Consider the following 23191-nt stretch of genomic DNA (forward strand, 5'->3'; position numbering starts at 1 on the left):
ATCTATTTTGCAGTGGTAATCAAAAATATTAAATATTTACTTCCAGTTATTTTTATGTAGTTTCTCTATTTTCTACTTGCCTGAATTTTTTCAAGTAGTTTACCATTAGATTTTGAATCTATGGTTACTTTTTGGAGCATAAATAGTATTGTTTAGAAGCTTAGTATTTTCTCCACATAGTTGATGCCAAATTCACTTTTCATTATGTTGAAAGCAAAATGATATAATTTATTCTTTGAGTTTGTATGAATAGATAATAGGAACATAATGTAAGGCTCAGTTATTTTTAACTTGACAAGTCCTTCAGTAGAAAAAATATGTTAAGAATATATTAAGAAATCACCGTTCACAATAAGATCCACTGAGGAATTCATTAAAGCACTTTCCTTTTTTATTCATGATATATACAATTTGGTATCATGAGACAATGACAAAGTAGGAAAGCTTAGAGGATTTAGCAAGTGAAAATGAATAAATGGAGAGACTAAGTACCTTATGATAGACTAAAATGCATTTTGTTATAAAATCATTAAGTACTTCAAACTAGCTTTATAAAACTTAGATTTGAAAACTTTATGTATTGTTTCTGGCATGTCATGCATTCATATCTCTTTCTCTAATTGAACATGATTTCCATTTAATGTGCTATTTATCAGTCTGTTTAAAGATTTCAATACAAAGTCTAACAATTTAATTTAATGGGAGAGAAAGCAAAAGCAGAGCTGACCTTGCCAGGAGCAGGTGTGGTCACATGTGGCTGTGCAGCTCTGGGAAGGTGTGAGGGAGGTGCTTGTCCCTCTTGGAGTCCCCTCTACTCTCTGGTGAGTATGCTGGAATTCTCAGTCTTTGGCATCTTCTTGACATTTAAGATTCTTCATTTTCAGCCGTGTACAAGTAAAATGAATTCACATAAGTTACAAAATTAACTTTTGGTGTTGGAATTGTGAGAAGTGCTGATTCCCTCCCCACTGAAAATAGTAAGAACTATTTTTTAAATGAAATAATTATTTAAAAGATCTTGAAGTTGTCCTAAGAGAAACCATAAAATAAACATCTATTCATAAACATTTTGTAAGAAAGATGAGTATCCATGACATTTGAAAAAAGACCATTCCTTCCCTAGTCCCTTCCAGCTCATGAGCTTGACATTCCACTCCGGAATGCTGCAGGCAAGGTCAGAAAGAACCCTCTTTCCCAATACAGGTGAAAGGATGCTTTCTCAGGAAAAGTAGGACTTCGGGGCTTCTTATCTTGCCCCGGCTGCCTGTTACTGAGGCTACATTCTGAGCAGGGTAGCTGAGAATTTGGGTGTTCTTCCACATACAGTCACAGGGTGTAGGCTTTACCATGGGTGTATAGATTATGAGGAAGCAGTTCTACTGCAGAAGAGGTAAGTCAGGGGGTGTCACTCAAGGAGAAGTTTGCCATTGTCTCTCCTGGAAGCTCCAGAGCCCTGGCTTTGAGGTATTACCATGAGGGAAAAGCCAGTCACAGGACAGATAGCTCCAGAGAAATTGGGAGGCACCCCTACAGCATATAGCTCTATGTTACTAGAACTGGACCCTAAGGGGTATAATCTACAGAAGGCTATAAGGCCACATCTCCAAAATCAGAAAACATGACCAAACTACCTAATAGATAGAAATAATTCAAAAACAAGGCCTACATATATGCTGCTTGCAAGAGACTCACTTCAGATCTAAAGACACACACAGCCTGAAAGTGAAGGAAGAATATATTCCATGCAAATAGAAACAAAAAGAAAGCTACTGTAGCAATTCTTTAAAATAATTTGGATAAGTAACTGGAATTCTGGTTAGTACTATTCTATCTTCATATGGCTCTAAGTAGTTATAATTATTATAGTTTAAATATGGTTTGTTGTTGTTGCTATTCAATCACCCTGTCATGTCTGACTCTTTGTGACCACATGAACTGCAGCATACCAGGCCTCCCTGTCCGTCACCATCTCCCAGAGTTTCCCCAAGTTCATGTCCATTGCATCAGTGATGCCATCCACCCATCTCCTCTGATGCCCTCTTCTCCTTTTGTCCTCAGTCTTTCCGAGCCTCAGGGTCTTTTCCAATGAGTTGGCTGTTCACATCAGGTGACCAAGATATTGGAGCTTCAGCTTCTGCATCAGTCCTTCCAATGAGTATTCATGGTTGATTTCCTTTAGGATGGACTTTGATCTCCTTGCTGTCCAAGGGACTCTCAAGAGTCATCTCTAGCACCACAGTTCAAAAGCATCAATTTTTCAGTACTCTGCTTTCTTTATGGTCCAGCTCTCACAACTGTATATGACCACTGGAAAGACTATAGTTTAACTACATGGACCTTTGTTGGCAAAGTGATGTCTTTGCTTTTCAACACACTGTCTAGGTATGCCATGGCTTTCCTGTCAAGAAAGATGGTCTTCTAATTTCATGGTTGCAGTCATTATCTGCAGTGATTTTAGAGTTCAAGAAGAGGAAATCTGTCACTGCTTCCACCTTCTCCTCTTCTATTTTCCATGAAGTGACGGGGCCTTGCTTTACCCTTCATTATCTAAATATATATGTTGTTAAGCTAACAAAATATATATAAGATGTATATGAGGAAAACTACAAAACTTTGATGACATTTTTTTAAAATTTAAATAAGTGAAAGGATAGTCTTATGTACATGAAAAGGAAGACTAAATACTGTTAATATGTCAGTTCTCCCCAGTCTGATTTATAGATTCAGTACAATTCTAATCAAGGTTCTAGCAAGTTTCTTTGTGGACATTGACAAACTGATTCTAAAATTTAAATTAAAAGGCAAAAATCCAGAATAGCTAAAGGAAAAAAAGGTCAGAGGTTTGACATTTTCTAATGTCAGGATTTACTATATAGTTATAAAGAATGTGTGTCGTTACTAAAAACAGACAAAAGAAACCAAACAACGACAAAAAAGATTGATGAAACAGAATAGGCCCATACAAATATACTCAATATTTGAGGAAGAAGCAAAGACAATTCATTTGAGAAGGTATTACCTTTTTAACAAATGGTGCCAGAACATCTTGACATCGACATGCAAAAAAAAAAAAATAAAGATAGACTCTAGACAGATACCTTATGTTCTTCACAAAAAGCTAACACAAAATTGTTCACAAACTAAATGTAAAACCATAAAACATTTTGAAAATAACAGGAAGTAATCTAAGTGACCTTGGAAATGGTAGTGAAGTTAACAATTTCTGCTTTGCTAAAGTACTCGTTAAGAGAATAAGGTACTCCAAACCATAGTCCAGGAGAAAATCGTTGCAAAGCACTCATAAAGAATTGATGTCAAAATATACAAAGGACACTTAAAGCTCAACAATTGTAAAAAAAAAAACAAAACAAAACTAAAATCCTAATGGAAAACTTGACAAAAGATCTGAGAAGACTTTTCATCAAAGAAGACAAACAAATGGTAAATAAGCACATGAAAAGACACTCAGAGTAACAAGCCACTAGGGAATCGCAAATTGAATATAAAGACATACCATTACATACCTATTAGAATGACTTATAACCAAAACAGTGACAACACCAAACGCTTGTGAGGATATAAAGCAACAGGAAGTCTCATTCATTGCTGGTAGGACTGCAGATTGGCACTGCCACTTTGTAATACAGTTTGGCAGTTTCTTCTAAAACTAAATATACTCTTACACTGTGATTCCACAGACATGCTCTTTGTTTACCCAAGTGAGCAGAAAATTTATGTCCACATAAAAATTTGCACACAGATGTTTATAGCTGGTTTATCCATAATTGCCAAACTTGGAAGCAACTAACTTATTCCTTAATGCTGCTGCTGCTGCTAAGCTGCTTCAGTCATGTCCGACTGTGCGACCCCAGAGACGGCAGTCCACCAGGCTCCCTCGTCCCTGATATTCTCCAGGCAAGAACACTGGAATGGGTTGCCATTCCCTTCTCTGTTGTTCCTCAATAGGTGACTGGATTAACAAAATGTGTTCTATTTAGATCAATCTGGACAGATCGTGCGGCCAATTAAAATATATGACTTATTCATTCAGTTATACTATAAGAGGGAATATTCTCACTATGAACTGACAGTTAATTTCACTTATACAACTATTGGGCCAATATAGTATAATTTGTAAATCTGCTGTAGTTTTTAGAAATAAGTATACTGTTTGTTTATATTATGTATTAAATTGTTTATATTTGTTTATATATTATTTGTTTTATTATGATAAAATATATGTGTATGTAGACATAGATACTTTTTTCTATATTGTTCAGATCATTTATAAACTTGTTAATATTTGCTTAAATGATACATACTGTATTACATTTTTAATACATATTTCCTTAAATAGTTTTGAAATACATGTGAAGTGTCATGATATTTTATGCTTGTACCTTTGTTTTCACTTTGAAATTTTCTCACCAACAACATAAAACAACTCATTGTGTTCTACTTTTAAAATTCTACTTGGTCTGAAAAGTATATTACCTTATTTTCCTTACTATTTAACCGATATAATTTGATTCTTATGAAGTCATTTCACAGAACTTTGTTTTAGATGAGCATTTTATAAATATATTTGAATTTTGCTTATATCTTTCAAAGTCAAAAATATTTAATTTTTAGGATTATTCCATTAAATTTATTTTTATAACTGATACAAAATTTAATATGTACAAATTTGGTTTAGAAAAGACAGAGGAACCAGAGATCAAATTGCCAACATCTGTTGGATCATAAAGAAAGCAAAGGAATTCCAGAAAAAACAAAACAAAACAAAACTTACTTCTGCTTCACTGGCTATTCTAAAAGCTTTTTACAGTGTGGATCACAACAAACTGTGGAAAATTCTTAAAGAGATGGGAATACCAGACCACCTTATCTGTCTCCTGAGAAATCTGTTTGTGGGTCAAGAAGCAATAGTTAGTATTATCATGGAACTGACTGGTTCAAAACTGAGAAGTGAATATGACAAGGCTGTATATTGTCTCTCTGTTTATTCATCTTATATGCAGAGCATCATACACAATGTTGACCTGGATGAATCACAAGCTATGAATAAGATTGCTGGGAGAAATATCAACAACCTCAGATATGCAGATGATATCACTGTAATCACAGAAAGTGAAGAGAAACTAAAGAACCCCTTGATGAGGGTAAAACAGGAGAGTGAAAAAACCGGCTTACACTCAACATTGAAAAAAAACAAACAAAACTAAAATCATGGCATCTGGTCCCACCACTTCACGGCAAATAGAAGGAGAAACAGTGAAAGCAGTGACAGATTTTATTTTTCTGGGCCCCAAAATCACTGTGGATGGTGGCTGCAAACTTCAAATTAAAAGATGCTTGCTCCTAGGAAGGGATGCCATAGACAGTGTATTAAAAAGCAGAGGTATGCTTCTCTGATAAAGATCCATGTAGTCAAAGCTATGTTTTTTCCAGTTGCCATGTACAGATGTGAGAGCTGGACCATAAAGAAGGTTGAGCACTGAAGAGTTGATGCTTTGTAATTGTGGTGCTGGAGAGGATTCTTGAGAGTTCCTTGGAAGGCAAGGAGATCAAACCAATCAATCCTATAGGAAATCAACCCTTAATATTCACTAGAAAAACTGAGACCTAGGCCAACAGATATGAAAGAAAAATGGGGAGAAATGATCACATGGAGATTAAACAGTATGCTACTAAAAAAGATGTCAATAATGAAATCAAATGTAAATTAAAAAATACCCTGAGACAAATGACAATGGAAACACAACCTTACAAAGTTAACAGGGTGCAGTAAAAGTAATGTTAACAGGAAAGTTTATAGTGATACATGTCTTTCTCAAGAAACAAGAAAAATATTAACTAAACAGCCTAACCTACCCCTAAAAAAGCATGAGAAAGAGAAGAACAAACTAAATACAATGTCAGCAGAAGAAACTATATACTCAATATCAGAGAGAAAATAAACTAGATATTTTTTTAAAATACAAAAAATCAATGAAACCAATAATTGGTTTTTGAAAAGGTGAAATCAACAAACCTTTAGCCAGGCTTACCACTGAGAAAAGAAAGAGTGCACAACTAAACAAAGGAAGAAATGAAAAAAGAAGAATAAAAACTGATGCCACAGAAATACAAAAACAAAAATTAAGAGAATACTATGAACACTTAAATGGCACAAATTATAAATCTAGAATAAATGGGCAAGTTTCTATAAATGTATAATCTATCAAAATTGTATCATTATGGAATAGATCATTTGAATGATGGGTCACTAGAATTGAAATAGAATCTGTAATTTTAAAATTCCCTGCAGTTTAAAGTCCAGAACTGAATAGATTCAGTGAAGAATTCTACCAAACATTCAAATAATAATTTATACCTCTCCTTCTCAAACTCTTCAAAAGAATGAAGAGGAGGAACTCTCCCAAAAATATTTTATGAAGTCACCATCATTCTGATACCAATGCCAGCCAGAGATCATACCAAAAAATAAAATTATAAGCCAATATATTTGATGGATATTCATGCAAGAATCCTCAGGAAAATTTTAGCAGACCAAATCCCACAATACATAAAAAGGATCATATGGTATGAAGTTGAAATATACCAATATTGCAAGATGTTTCAATATTCACAAGCTCATCAATACGACACACCACATTTAAAAAAGGAAGGATGAAAAACACATAATCATCTCTTTCAATGCAGCAAAAGCTTTTGACAAAATTCAACATCCTTTCATGATAAAACCTTACCAAAATGAGTGTAAAGGGAACATATGTCAACAAAATAAAAGGCATTTACAACACAGCCATAGCCAACATATTGTGCTGGTAGTGGAAAACTGAAAGAAATGCTCTGGGAACAAGACAACGATGCTCACTCTTACCATATCTATTCAACATAGTGTTAGAAGTCTTAGCCATAGCAATCAAAAAAGAATAAGAAATAAAAATATCTATTTTGGAAGGGAAAAGGAAAAAAAAAATCTGTCACTATTTTTTAGTTTTACCCACTCTTTTATTGGCCACACAAATGAAAAAAAAAAAAGATATTTTTTTGCTGAGACAGGAACAGGGGTGGGCAGGGAGTGATAAAGATATTTCATGTTCATTACAAACCATCATTACTATGAAATACTAATAACAGAACTACCATATTTTATGGTATGAAGTTTTCACTGTTGCACTTTCTGTTCCCTAGTGTTAGCAATCATCTTTGAGAATTTGGTCATTTATCTTTTAAAAAACTTATTATGAATTAGATCTCAACCACTCCCCCAATTCCTCATTTATTGATAGCATCTTATAGACATACTCAACTATACCAGACAATCTGTCATTTTTCTCCACCTGATAAAATGTCTCCCAGTGCATTCTAACCTACTCCAATCAGGGCATAATTTTCTTCAGTGCACGCGTGCCATGCTGAGACACTTCAATCATGTCCAACTCTTTGCAACAGTGTGGACTGTAGACCTCCAAGCTACCCTGTCCATGGGATTCTCCAGGCAAGAATACTGCAATGGATTGCCATGCCCTCCTCCAGGGGATCTTCCCAACCCAGGGATTGAACCTGTGTTTCTTATGTCTCCTCCATTGGCAGGTGGGTTGTTTACCACTAGCACCACCTGGGACCTACACACTCCTGAGACCTATTTCAATTTGGCTGAAAAATCACTTCCACTGACTTCCTGAAATAAAAGCAAACTTTCAGAGACTTTTCATTTCTGAATATATCTTAATTCTGCCCTGACCACATTTGTGTTAGTTTTGTTACATGTAAAAAATAAATTTATATATTATTTTCCTAAAACATTTTGAAGATAAATTATCTACAGCAGCTGTCACTTCACTTCCTGAGCATACTGGTGATGTGTGCTCTCATTCTAAATTTTGATTTTTGATATGCAGCTTGCTTTTGTTCCTTTGCTTCTTTCTGTGAACGTCTTTGTCTCTGGGTTACTTCTGCTCTGATTTTTCACAATGATATGATTTGTTGTGAATGTATTTTAATTCCTTTGTGGCCACCTTACAAATATTTAAGATGATTTTCAAACACAATGTTTTGAAACACAGATGAATTTACTCCAAACTGTAGTTTTGTAATCTTAATTATTTTTCAGGTAAACCTCCATTACTTCTTTTTCTAGAAAAAAAAAGTCTGAAATTTGGGCTTCCCTGGTGGCTCAGCTGGTAAAGATTCCACCAGGAATGTGGGAGACCTGGGTTTGATCCCTGGGTTGGAAAGATCCCCTAGAGAAAAGGAATGGCAACCCATTCCAGTAATCTGGCCTGGAGAATTCCCCTATCCCAGATATTATTATTATTTTGTGAAAAGAGTGCTTAACATTAGTTCTATGTTTTTAGCAAAATTTAAGTACAGCTTTAAAAATATAGCCTATAAATTTCTGGATGTGATTTCATTTATCGTTAATGTTAACTGAAATACAACTATTTCTATTATGCTTGCTTTCTCAATTTGAAAATTATCTTATATTTTATATTTGAGATTATTTCCTTATCTATTTTCCAGTTTCATTTGTATATGAATTATTCACGTATTCTCATGTATTTATCTATCTTCATCATCATTATAATAATCATCTTGAATTTTAAGTTTCTTTTCTTCCTCATTCTGATCTATCTCCTCAAACTGATTCACTACTGTTTTGCTTTATCTTCAGCATCATTTCTATAGTTTGTTTTTATGATTAAAAACAATATGGATTAAAATTATGCCTTAATGCTTCTGTTTTTTTGTAACTTCTTTATTCAAAAAGTTTTTTCTCAATTTTAGTTTTTGTTTTGTTATTATGCTCATATTTGCCTTTATATCATTTTGAGTTTATTATTTCTATTTTTCTTATATTTTGTCATGAATGGAAACATCCATGATTTCTATAGGTGATGTCATTATTCTGAAAATTCATTCCTATAGAAGTTTATATATTTTTATTATATTCTGATTATGTTAGAAATTTCATTCATTTTACTTTTTAGAATCTTCAAATTTAATTTTATTTAAACTTCAAAAAGGACTATTTTCATAGATTTTTAATTTGCTAATAAAATAAACCCATTGATTCTTTCCTGTTTTTTTTTATATGGGTATCAGATATGCTGTTCTGATATGGTATAGAAACAGAAATATGATACCCATACTGTGTGCTTAAATAAGTTTTTTTTTCATGATTTTACTTATATTTCATAACTTAAGTGACATACTCTGCCAATGCTATTTGTGACATACTCTACCAAAAATTTTTAAGTTATATGATCCTATAGGAGTCTAAATGAATAGAATACATAAAATGTAATTCTCAGAATATACTTCCTATTTCTATGCTTTATATTATTTAGTAGTAATAGAATATATCTTCTTTTTTCTGTGCATATTTCTCTTGGAATCAGAGTTTCTACCAGTTTGTGAGAATATGGACAAGTGATTGTATTATCCCATCTAATGTGGTAAACAAAATTCTTCTCATTTCAATTGAGGATTAAGTAGTTTCTCTTACTCAGTTTTAGGGTTGGCTTTAGTCTGCAAACTTTATGCTGTTAAGATGCTTAATAACTCAGATAAATTTTGTTTTTGTGTATTATAGTTTTGATATTAACAGCCTTTGAAGTTAAAACATAAAATTCTATGTGCTAATTCATTAAAGTAAAAATAGTATACTATTAACATCAGTTCAGTTCAGTCGCTCAGTCGAGTCTGACTCTTTGCGACCCCATGAATCGCAGTGCGCCAGGCCTCCCTGTCCATCACCAACTCCCAGAGTTCACTCAGACTCACGTCCATCGAGTCAGTGATGCCATCCAGCCATCTCATCCTCGGTCGTCACCTTCTCCTCCTGCCCCCAATCTCTCCCAGCATCAGAGTCTTTTCCAATGAGTCAAGTCTTCTCATGAGGTGGCCAAAGTACTGGAGTTTCAGCTTCAGCATCATTTCCTCCAAAGAAATCGCAGGGCTGATCTCCTTCAGAATGGACTGGTTGTATCTCCTTGCAGTCCAAGGGACCATCAAGATTCTTCTCCAACATCACAGTTCAAGAGCATCAATTATTTAGTGCTCAGCTCTCTTCACAGTCCAACTTGCACATCCATACATGGCTACTGGAAAAACCATAGCTTTGACTAGACGGACCTTTTTTGGCAAAGTAATGTCTCTGCTTTTCAATATGCTATCGAGGTTGGTCATAACTCTTCTGCCACGGAGTAAGAGTCTTTTAATTTCATGGCTGCAGTCAGCATCTGCAGTGATTTTGGAGCCCCCCAAAATAAAGTCTGACACTATTTCCACTGTTTCCCTGTCTATTTCCCATGAAGTGATGGGACTGGATTCCATGATCTTTGTTTTCTGAATGTTGAGCTTTAAGCCAACTTTTTCACTCTCCACTTTCACTTTCATCAAGTGGCTTTTTAGTTCCTCTTCACTTTCTGCCATAAGGGTGGTGTCATCTGCATATCTGAGGTTATTGATATTTCTCCCGGCAATCTTGATTCCAGCTTGTGCTTCTTCCAGTCCAGTTTTTCTCATGATGTACTCTGCATAGAAGTTAAATAAGCAGGGTGACAATATACAGCCTTGACATACTCCTTTTCCTATTTGGAACCAGTCTGTTGTTCCATGTCCAGTTCTAACTGTTGCTTCCTGACCTGCATAGAGGTTTCTCTAGAGGCAGGTCAGGTGTTCTGGTATTCCCATCTCTTTCAGAATTGTCCACAGTTTCTTGTGATCCACACAAAGGCTTTGACATAGTCAATAAAGCAGAAATAGATGTTTTTCTGGAACTCTCTTGCTTTTTCCATGATCCAGCGGATATTGGCAATTTGATCTCTGGTTCCTCTGCCTTTTCTAAAACCAGCTGGAACATCAGGAAGTTCACGGTTCACGCATTGCTGAAACCTGGCTTGGAGAATTTTGAGCATTACTTTACTAGCATGTGAGATCAATGCAATTGTGCGGTAGTTTGAGCACTCTTTGGCATTGCCTTTCTTTGGGATTGGAATGAAAACTGACCTTTTCTAGTCCTATGGCCACTGCTGAGTTTTCCAAATTTGCTGGCATACTGAGCACAGCACTTTCGCAGCATCATCTTTCAGGATTTGAAATAGCGTACTATTAACATATCTTTAATTAAAAATAAGTACAATTTCTGAAAGACAAACTATAATGAAATGAATGGAAGTTTTTGTATGCTTCCAAGTTTCTTTAATGTCTAGCTAAATAGAAGAGATGGATTCATCTCTGTGTTTCTGCATTCAGTCTTTTGCACTATCTTGTTTCCACTGACATGTATGAAGAAAACCAGGCCTCACACAAATACGTAGTTGGATAACAGGAAGAATATATTACTGACTCTTCTGATATATGAAATACTAAATATATATCAAACTAAACAATCAATTTATTAATGTTTAGGAGCATTTATGATCTAAACTCATATTATTAAACTTTTCATGGCCATGGCCTATTTGCATTTTGAATGAATTGTTTTTCCCTTGTAAGATTTGATGATACCAGGCATCAGTGAAGGGGCTTTGCTGGCAGTTCACCTGGTAAAATATACACCTGCAATGCAGGAGTCCCAGGTTTGATCAGGTCAGGAAGATCACCTGGAGAAGGGATAGGCTACCCACTGCAGTATTCTTGGGCTTCCTCAGCTGGGCAGATGGTAAAGAATCTGCCTGCAATGTGGGAGACCTGGGTTTGATCTCTGGGTTGGGAAGATCCCCTGGAGGAAGGCATGGCAAACCACTTCAGTATTCTTGCCTGGAGAATCCCCATGGACCAAGGAGCCTGGTAGGCTACAGTCCATTGGATGGCAAAGAGTCAGACATGACTGCATGACTAAGCACATGCATTAGTCAAATATAAAAGGTCACTTTACTGATATATCATTTCTTTAAAATTTTGACACATTTCAAAATATAGTACAAAATACCACATTCTTTTAATATCACCACCAGTTTCATCAGAACAGTCTGTGATTGTTGGCTGTTTGGGAAAAGGCTTGACATGTCTGTTAGGAAAGCAAGATAATTAATTAAAAGTGTTTAAAAGATCCCCAGGAGAAAGAAGTGGCAACCTACTCCAGTATTCTTACCTGGAGAATTCCATAGACAGAGAAGTCTGGTGGGCTACAGTCCATGGGATCTTAAAGAGTCAGACATGACTGAATGACTTAGAAATTTAGAGAACCTTTGAGAAGACTCTGATTAATGAGAAAATCCAATCCTTGGGAAGGTAGCTCCAATTTACTGGGAATTACAAATTATTCTCTTATCAGATGCTGATACTGGGACAAATGCGTAGGAGTTTCAGGGAAATGGGTCTAAATAAATGGTGAAATTATTCAGACCTGAAGGTCTATAATAAAAAATAGTCAAGCAGTGACTTTAGCAAGATGGCCAAATAAGACATCCTTTGTTCATAACCCTCATTCAACAACAAGAGTCTGACAACTCTCCATGGGAAAAAAGAAAACAAAACATGTTTTTGTGGGAGATGTGGGATCCAGCAACATACACCAAAGGATCCCAGAGGAGTCTTGTCCACCTATGTGTAGGATAATAGGTATAGACTTGACTGTGAACCCTTAAGTGGCCCAGGAACTATCTCCAGCCCCTTTCAAACAAGGCCAAACTGACATATAAAACCAAACACAGACAGCAAATACTTTGTGGAAGTCAAGGAGTCCAGTGGAGAAGTTCCAGCATGAAGATGGAGAAAAGAAATATCAAATATTCAAGTTTGAGCACATTGCAAAGAGTCAGAAAAACAGCATGATTTCACCCACATCACCTCTCTTCTAAGGCTGCATAACCTAGTGCCATGAGACATCCTCTTGATCTGTGAAATTTCTCATGGAGGAAAATGAGTTTCATAGTTAGCAAAGACCCAAACTATAGACTTCTCTTCATAAGCGGGTAAAGAAGTCAATAAAGACTCAAAACGAGTTCCACTTTTAGCAAAGACAGCAATACAAGACTTCAAAGAACATAAGGAATCAAGGAAAGATAACACCACCAAAGGGTCACAATAGTCTTCCTATAACCCACTCCTAAAATATGGATATATGTGATTCACCCAGTAAAGAATTCAAAAGAACTGCTGTAAGGAAAATCAGAAGGCTACAAGAAAACACAACAGACAGACAAAATAACCTTAATAAAGAGATGAAAACAATTTAAACAAATACCGGAACTGAAGAATGAAAGTGTAATAAGAAAGAAAAAGAAAATGCAACAAGCAAAATCAATAGCAGAATGCATCAAACAGAAAAGTGAATCTGTTGATTACAAGACAGGACTTTTGAAATTATCCAGTTAGAGGAGGAAAAAAAAAATAAAAAGGAATGAGAAAGATTGTGAGACTTATAGGTTACTATTAACAGAAACAATCTCTGAATTATCGGAGCCCCAGTGGAGAAGAGGATGAGGACAAGCTGGAAATGTTGGTCAAAGAATATAAACTTCCAGCTATAACATGAATAATTTCTGGGGATTTAATGTAGAGGATGGTGACTATAGTCAACAATACTATATTGTATACATGAAAGGTGTTAAGACAATCAGTTCAGTTCAGTTCAGTTCAGTCGCTCAGTCGTGTCCAACTCTTTGCAACCCCATGAATTGTAGCAGGCCAGGCCTCCCTGTTCATCACCATCTCCCGGAGTTCACTCAGACTCACGTCCATCGAGTCAATGATGCCATCCAGCCATCTCATCCTCGGTCATCCCCTTTTCCTCCTGCCCCCAATCCCTCCCAGAATCAGAGTTTTTTCCAACGAGTCAACTCTTTGCATGAGGTGGCCAAAGTACTGGAGTTTCAGCTTTAGCATCATTCCTTCCAAAGAAATCCCAGGACTGATCTCCTTTAGAATGGACTGGTTGGATCTCCTTGCAGTCCAAGGGACTCTCAAGAATCTTCTCCAACACCACAGTTCAAAAGCATCAATTCTTCGGCACTCTGCATTCTTCACAGTCCAACTCTCACATCCATACATGACCACAGGAAAAGCCATAGCCTTGACTAGACGGACCTTAGCGGGCAAAGTAATGTCTCTGCTTTTGAATATGCTATCTAGGTTGGTCATTACTTTTCTTCCAAGGAGTAAGCGTCTTTTAATTTCATTGATGCAGTCACCATCTGCAGTGATTCTGGAGCCCCCAAAAATAATGTCTGACACTGTTTCCACTGTTTCCCCATCTATTTCCCATGAAGTGATGGGACTGGATGCCATGATCTTCATTTTCTGGCCAACTTTTTTGCTCTCCTCTTTCACTTTCATCAAGAGGCTTTTGAGCTCCTCTTCACTTTCTGCCATAAGGGTGGTGTCATCTGCATATCTGAGGTTATTGATATTTCTCCCAGCAATCTTGATTCCAGCTTGTATTTCTTCCAGTCCAGCGTTTCTCATGATGTACTCTGCACAGAAGTTAAATAAGCAGGGTGACAATATACAGCCTTGACGTACTCCTTTTCCTATTTGGAACCAGTCTGTTGTTCCATGTCCAGTTCTAACTGTTGCCTCCTGACCTGCATACAGATTTCTCAAGAGGTAGGTCAGGTGGTCTGGTATTCCCATCTCTTTCAGAATTTTCCACAGTTTATTGTGATCCACAAAGTCAAAGGCTTTGGCATAGACAGTAAAGCAGAAATAGATGTTTTTCTGGAACTCTCTTGCTTTTTCCACAATCCAGCGGATGTTGGCAATTTGATCTCTGGTTCCTCTGCCTTTTCTAAAACCAGCTTGCAATCTGGAAGTTCACGGTTCACGTATTGCTGAAGCCTCGCTTGGAGAATTTTGAGCATCACTTTACTAGCATGTGAGATGAGTGCAATTGTGTGGTAGTTTGAGCATTCTTTGGCATTGCCTTTCTTTGGAATTGGAATGAAAACTGACCTTTTCCAGTCCTTTGTCCACTGATGAGTTTTCCAAGTTTGCTGGCATATTGAGTGCAGCACTTTCACAGTATCATCTTTCAGGATTTGAAACAGCTCAACTGGAATTCCATCACCTCCACTAGCTTTGTTCATAGTGATGCTTTCTAAGGCCTACTTGACTTTATGTTCTAAGATGTCTGGCCCTACATTAGTGATCACATCATCATGACTATCTGGGTTGTGAAGATCTTTTTTGTACAGTTTTTCCATGTATTCTTGCTACCTCTTCTTAAGACAATAAATCTTAAATATTCTCACCACAAAAAATAAATGGCAATTATATGTGGTGACGGTGACAGAGATGTTACCTAACCCTATTCTGATAATCATCTTGCAGTATATCTGTACTGAATCACTGTGTTGTACACTTTAAACTAACATAATGTTATACATCAATTATATCTCAATAAAGCCAGGCATTAGAAAAGTCTGTAAATTTTGGGATGATGTTTAGTTCAAGGTAGCTCATTAATTTTTTTGAAAAAAGCTAGTATTTTGTCTTGAAAGCTAGAATATTATCATAGGTAACATATGTTGCCAGTTGTTTTCCTGACAGACTCACACTATTCATTTTCAAGAAATTTCTCCCTAAATATCTAAGTCTGAATAACCTTGATTTGTCTACCATTTATTCTTTCAATTAAAGATGTTATTTCATGAAAAACTCAACTAGTTTAATGTACAACTCAATCTATGTGTGCTTTTCATTGAGATAAACACTGAACCACAGTGTATTAACTCTGTATTTCTGTTTTATAACACCTAATGTATAAAAATACATAAATTAGGGATGTCAAACAACTTATTATTTCATGAAGAGTAACAGAATTCTGAAGTGAAACTAGCATTATTTCTTTTTTTGTTGTTTTAAAGAATCACAAGCAGATAGCAGTTACAAAAATAACAGCAACTTGTAGAGTTTGTTACTGTTGTCGTGGTTTGTGCCAAGGTACACTAATCACACACCATTGCTTTGGCAACATCAGAGAAAATGCAGATATGTCAAATAGAGTACTAGTGTCAATATAAGAAATAATTTCCATAATGTGAACTCTATCAAGGGGTCTTGAGACCCTCAAATATTTAAGGGTACATTCTAGTACTACTGACATTGACTTTACATTTCATTATCAATGCATTCATGTTGAAGATAGAAAAAAAAATGACTATCATTTTTTTTCTCTCATGTATATTTTCCATGAATTGAAGTCTGGACAAAGTCTTATTAATTTATTTCTATCTACCTTATAAATAATGTTTACTTATACTTGATAGCTTCAGTTCAAAAAGCCCAGTTGATTGTTTTTGTATCTTTTACAAGATATTTTCCTGTATAATTTTGTGAACATTTAAAATAGTGGAATTGAAAAGTTTATCCAGATATCGATGTGAACCAGAAGAGATTGAGTTTAGAGGGACCACACTGATTCCCCATTATAGCACACAGACACATAGGCTCTGATATGAACGCAAAACATGACCAATTGAAATAAAGCCCCAAGTGCATTCAGTACTTCTGGAGACACTGTGATAGAAAAATCTCTTCACAGATCTGCTGTTTTCCTTCTTGTTTCCGATGTTGAACAGGAACATGGCCATATGTCCGGAAGCAATAGAGGCTCTGTGCTCTATATTCTAGTTCAGTAGAAGAATGTTCACAGGGACAAGGGAAAAGCCACACCATCAGAGAGGCAGGCAGTTTGCATCAGCTGAGATGCTTGTAGCTTAATATATTTTTAATCTATTGCCTGGCTTTTTTCTCTCACATTTGAAATTATCCAAAACCTGAGTAAATACATTTTAATATGTAAACTATAATAAGCAGAAATGGGTTTTAAAAGGCTTAATGATACTTAAACTAATTATTTAGAAGTTCAAATTTCCACATTTATCCAAGATCATCAAGCCTCCAGGAATGACTGATTGGGCTACTCTACACGCAATGCCATTTAAATGCAATAACTTGGAAATATTCAATGAAATACGATCTTTTCCCTTTGCAATCTATAATTAAAATGCCAATTTTATCTCAGCAATCTATGTAAATTTACATTTAGAATGAGCAAATTAAGTTTTTATTATAGCCTAGAGTATTTATTGTTCCTTTTTATATTTGGGCATTTTTAAGGGAAGGAGAAAGAGCATTATACCAGAAAAGCATTTGAAAAATTACTCCTGGGACTGCTAATGAAATAGCAAATACAGCTTTGTGAGCTGACCTGTAGGTAGTTATGCAAAGAACACCACAATATTAGATGCAGGATGACTTGTTTAAACATGGGAAAGCCAATAGCACTGCGAGTGAATACTCCTTTTCAATGGTCATCATTTATGTGGTATGAAGGCAGCATCTGAGAAAATGTGTTGCCACAAACTGCAGATGGCTAGTCAGAAGATAAAATCAGTATAGGTTTTCAAAGTAACTCTATCTTCATATTTAAGAATACTTTGCTCATGATAACAGCTGGGGAAACTCATTAAGTTGCAGGAAATGAGCCTGGCTTTGCTTTTATTATCAGTTCTGTGATAAAGCCTCCTGGACAGCAAGAGAGAACTGTTAAAGAAAGGGTTTTGCAGCACTCATTTTTATAGAGTTGCATATTTTTGCAATAACAAATGTAGTTGTAAAACACAAGATGTTTTTCATCCCCAAACTGATTGGGGGAAGGGTTTTGGAAACAAATTGACATTTGATGCAATTTGTATATTTTAAGAAGATGCTATATATGTTTATAATCTCTCTTCTGCTGGTTTCCAGCTAGAGTTGTTGCCAAGAATCTTTACCCAGTGGTAGGACTGACTGGAGGTGGAGGGTGGGAATCGAGTGAGAACACGCCCATTTTCCCCATAAAGCAGCAGAAAATCCATGGTGAGAGTATGATTTTCGGAAAGAAAACACCACTACATGGAAAACATCTTAAATTATTATTCTCATTGCACAAGTTAAAAAGTGAACTGAATGCCACTTTTAATGAAATGTCTTCTATTGAAATGGCTATCAGCATCAGTGAAGCTGGATTCAAGTTCTGATCCCTCTGATTCTAAAGCCCATGCTTTTGGCCTTGCTCCACAGGCACCAGCTTTCTTTTTCTGTCCATAAATATCCCTAAATGTCCCTACCATCCTGCTCCCAACTTCCTCCTTACAAGAATGGAAATTTGTATTCTAGTTATTAATGTTACAAACTATAGAGACCTCATGTTGCAAGTGAATTGTCTTATGATTCATTATGGGAATAGAATATTCAATAAAAACACAGGAATCGTCCAGGTATTGTCCAACAGTATTTTAAATAACATATTAAAATTTCCCTTTAAAAAATTTATGTAAATTCTCAAAAAGGGAGATATCACTAGGAGGACTTACTGTCTGAGTCACCAGGGAAGTCCATAAATCATGCAAGAATTACTAAATTCTCATGATGCTGGAAATGATATGCAAGTACAAAATAAATGAGCTGCTGCTAAGTCACTTCAGTTGTGTCCGATTCTGTGTGACCCCATAGATGGCAGCACACCAGGCTCCCCCGTCCCTGAGATTCTCCAGGCAAGAACACTGGAGTGGGTTGCTATTTCCTTCTCCAATGTATAAAAGTGAAAAGGGAAAGTGAAGTCGCTCAGTCCTATCTGACTCTTCACGACCCCATGGACTGCAGCCTACCAGGCTCCTCCATCCATGGGATTTTCCAGGCAAGAGTACTGGATTGGGGTGCCATTGCCTTCTCCAACAAATGAATGTGCAAGCCTGCACAAAGCTAACCAATGTATCTGTGGACTAAGATTGATGTAACAATGATTACCAAAAAGAAAAAAAAAAGTCATATTATCATTAAGAGGTGAAACTTCTGTTCTAGTAATATGAAGTAGCCCTACATCTCCCAGATTCTTTCTCTTATAAGTAAAAATCCTTGAACATAACAAAATGATTAGATGTGGGAAGACTCTGAAGGGTGGAAATGTTTGATGGCTGACTAGGGTCCTCAGGACTTGAGAAGCTGCATTCACTGGGCTATCTTTTTTCCAGCCATATATATCTGACATGGCACCTCAGAAGCCTCCTAACTGCAGTTGTCAACTGGGTCAGAAAAAAATAAATAAATAAGGTGGCTGGGAAAATCCATTCTTCTTGGACAAAAAAATTCAGAAACAGTGGTCTAAGAGAGAAGAAAACAGATTTTTGTCAATACCCAACTGATTCCATCAGAATATCATTGGAAACCTGCCCTCTCCCACTACCATGATTTCAACAGAAGTGAGTGAGAGCTAATTTTTCACCCCACACCTTGATGCACAGGTCAGACAGTGGTCCTATGAGTTCTTCTTCCAGTGATACCAGCAGGAACGAGCAGGCTGCTGTTCATCTGTCCCTAATCAGTGAATGCCAGCAGTGCTTCAACCCTCAGGAGAGTAGCATCAGCAGAGCTGAGTGGAGAGCTCTCTTTTTTCCCTGAGCAGTGGGCAAACCTTCTGAAGCTATGTCAATATGGTTGACTAGCGATCTGCTATCCCACCTAAGTGTGCAGAAGGAAGCCGTGGTCTAATTTCCCCTACAGCAGGGTCAGCAGAGCCTAGTGGTCGCCTAAGCTTCCCCGGAAACCCCCCGCCTGGCAGCAGTGAGAACTCGCAGTAAGGGACAAAGCTTTTCAGCATGAGGTTTCCTACAACCTGAGTGTCGGCAGGGCTCAGTGGAGGCTGCTCTCCACCCCACCCAGTATCGTGAGACGGGCTATTCAGCACCGTGGCCCTACATATCGCCTGTCGGCAGGCTCTGTAGTTAGTCCCCAGTCCCACCCATAAATTGAGGAGATGGCAGAGCCCCTGGTAGGTGCGGCATGCCATACTCTGTCCCTCAGTCGTGTCTCATTCTTTGAGACCCCCTGGACCATAGCCAGCCAGGCTCCTCTGTCCATGGGATTTTCCAGGCAAGAATACTGGGGTGCATTGCCATCCCTCCTCCAGTGGATCTTTCTGACCAAGGGATCCAACCGGAGTCTATCGTGTCTCTTGCACGGGCAGGCAGATCCTCTACCGCTGAGCTACCAGGACAGCCCTTTGGTATGTGGTAGTGCTAGTGTTAGTGCTTAGTCACTCAGCCGTGTCCGACTCTTTGTGACGCCATGGATTGTAGCCTTCTAGGCTCCTCTGTCCATGGAGATTCTCCAGGGAAAAAATATTAGAGTGGGTTTTCATGTCCTCCTCCAAGGGATCTTCCTAACCCAGGGATCAGACCCAGGTCTCCTGCATTGTAGGGAGATTCTTTACTGTCTGACCACCAGGGAAGCCCTGGCTGGCAACTCACTCCCAACTCCTCTTTCCTCTAGTATCAGCAAGTGTGTGCCGAGCTTTTGCCCCTGTGGCGATAGAAAGTCTGATTCAGGACCCCACATTCCTCTCCCTGGTATGAATGGGCCCTAGAGGAAAGACAGACATCCACCCCACTCATCCACAAGAGGCTATGTGGGTCAGTACCCCACTTTTACTGGGGCAGTTTTGGCAATCCTGTCAGAAAGCCAAACATAGACAAGCACTTGTGCCTCAGCTACCTCTGAGAAGGGAAGTGAGTGCTAAATATGAGGATTATAAAGGTCCTATATTTATAATACTAATGTCCAGAATATAAGAAATGATCACGTGCAGGGGGAGACAGATGAAGGGGAAAAGTAACTTTTGAAATACTCCAGAGTGTTCTGTTCTTAACAAACCCTGCCCTCAAGAGAACTTATTTTCAGTTCAGTTGCTCAGTCGTGTCCGACTCTTTGCAACCTCATGAATCACTGCACGCCAGGCCTCCCTGTCCATCACCAACTCCTGGAGTTCACTCAAACTCACATCCATCGAGTCAGTGATGCCATCCAGCCATCTCATCCTCTGTTGTCCCCTTCTTCTCCTGCCCCCAATCCCTCCCAGCATCAGAGTCTTTTCCAATGAGTCAACTCTTCGCATGAGGTGGCCAAAACGTTGGAGTTTCAGCTTCAGCATCATTCCTTCCAAAGAAATCCCAGGGTTGCTCTCCTTTAGAATGGACTGGTTGGATCTCCTTGCAGTCCAAGGGACTCTCAAGAGTCTTCTCCAACACCACAGTTCAAATGCATCAATTCTTCAGTGCTCAGCCTTCTTCACAGTCCAACTCTCACATCCATACATGACCATTGGAAAAACCATAGCCTTTTACAAGAGCCTAATCTGTTGGGGTTTTATCAAAGTCTAACCTATCTGGGGGGAGGAAACTACCCAGTACTAGTCTTTCTTGTCTTCCTGTCCTACTTAAGGTGGGGGGAAAAAATCTGTAACAAGTTAGTAATTAAAGCAAAGATGTAGGCTACAAGGTTACAAAAGTCAATCTCTTTTGAAAATACCAGCAATGAAAATTTGGAATTTGAAACACGCTATAAATTACATTAGCACCAAATAATGAAATTCTTAGGTATAAATCTGACAAATTATTTGCAAGATTTGTATGAAAAAAGTACAGATTCTGATGGAAAAAATCAAAGGATGCAATAAATGGAGAGATATCCCATATTTATAGACTCAATATTGTCAGTGTATCAGTTCTTCCCAACTTGATCTATAAGATTAAATGTGATCTTAATAAAAAATCCCAAAGAGAGTTATTGTGTGGACATCAACAAATTATTTCTGAGATTTATACAGAGAGGTGAAAGACCCAGAACAGCCAACACAATATTTATGTGTTGGAGAAGACAAAAGTCAGAGATGTGACATTACTTGACCTCAAAACTTGGAGAAGGCGATGGCACCCCACTCCAGTACTCTTGCCTGGAAAATCCCATGGATGGAGGAGCCTGGTAGGCTGCAGTCCACGGGGTCGCGAAGAGTCGGACACGACTGAGAGACTTCACTTTCGCTTTTAACTTTCATGCACTGGAGAAGGAAATGGCAACCCACTCCAGTGTTCTTGCCTGGAGAATCCCAGGGACGGGGGAGCCTGGTGGGCTGCCGTCTATGGGGTCACACAGAATCGGACACGACTGAAGTGATGCAGCAGCAGCAGCAGCAGACCTCAAAACTTAATACAAAATTGCAGTAATCAAAGAAGTATGATATTGCTAAAAGGATAGACAGATTAATAAAACAGAATAGAAAGACTCTGGGAAATAAGTCCTTTCCCCATAAATATAGTCAGCTGATCTTTAATAAAGAAGCAGATGCAATATTATAGAACAAAGATCATCTTTTTAAGAAACAGCGCTGGAACAATGGGGTATCCACAACCAAAAAGAAAAACAAGAGAGAATCTAAAGACAAGCACTGCATTTTTCACAAAAGTTTACTCCAAATGGATAATAGATAAAAATATAAATGCAAAGTAGAAAACTGTTGGAAGATAACATAGGAGAAAGCCGAATTGGGCTTGAATTTAATGATTACTTTTTGGACATCACACTAAAGGCACAGTCCATTAACGAAATAATTTTAAAAGTTGGATTTCATTCAAATTAAAACTTCTGCTCTGTGTAAAACAATGTTAAGAAAATAAGACAAGCCACAGCCTGGGGGAAAATATGTTTGAAAAGAGCACATCTGATACATCTATTTTATTTCTATATAACAGAAAACACTGTTGAAAATAAATTTCTAAAAACAGTATCTTTGCAAAAGCACAGCCGTGTCAGTGGTTAGTAAGAATTCTATTGATCAGTTTAACATTTCTTTACTTTAAAGTAATGAACAACGCTGAAGAAATCAAAAGTGCTCACTATCTAAAGGAATATATCACACATGTATCAGATACAATCTATAGCCCTATCATTTTGGAAAAATTGTTCGACATTATTTATGCAGTTGATATATACCCATCCAATGAGCAAATAATTCTACTTCTACGTATGTATCCAATAGAAACGCACACTATACATATGTACCAAAAGACAGGGACATAAATGCTCATAGCAGCATTATAATAACCCCAAACTGGAAACTGGCACTTCCAAAGTCAAGTAGATATGTCTGTAATAATGGCAAATTAATGGCAAAATGTGCAATACATTATAAGTGTCTATAAAATGAATCAGTTATACTCAAAGACAAGACTAACTATCATGAACACAGCAGTGAGTAAAAGGAGCGAATGAAACAATGCACACTCCATTTTCCACTACATGCAATTAAAAAATCATGAAATATTTGAGCTAAATCTTATAAATCTAGGGTAAGAGTTGCGTTTAGGGAGAGGGTGAGTGCTGACATTAGAAGGGGACACAAGTGAGGGAAACGGCA

This window comes from Capra hircus, chromosome 4 (genome assembly GCF_001704415.2).
Source record: "Capra hircus breed San Clemente chromosome 4, ASM170441v1, whole genome shotgun sequence".
Lineage (NCBI taxonomy): Eukaryota > Metazoa > Chordata > Mammalia > Artiodactyla > Bovidae > Capra > Capra hircus.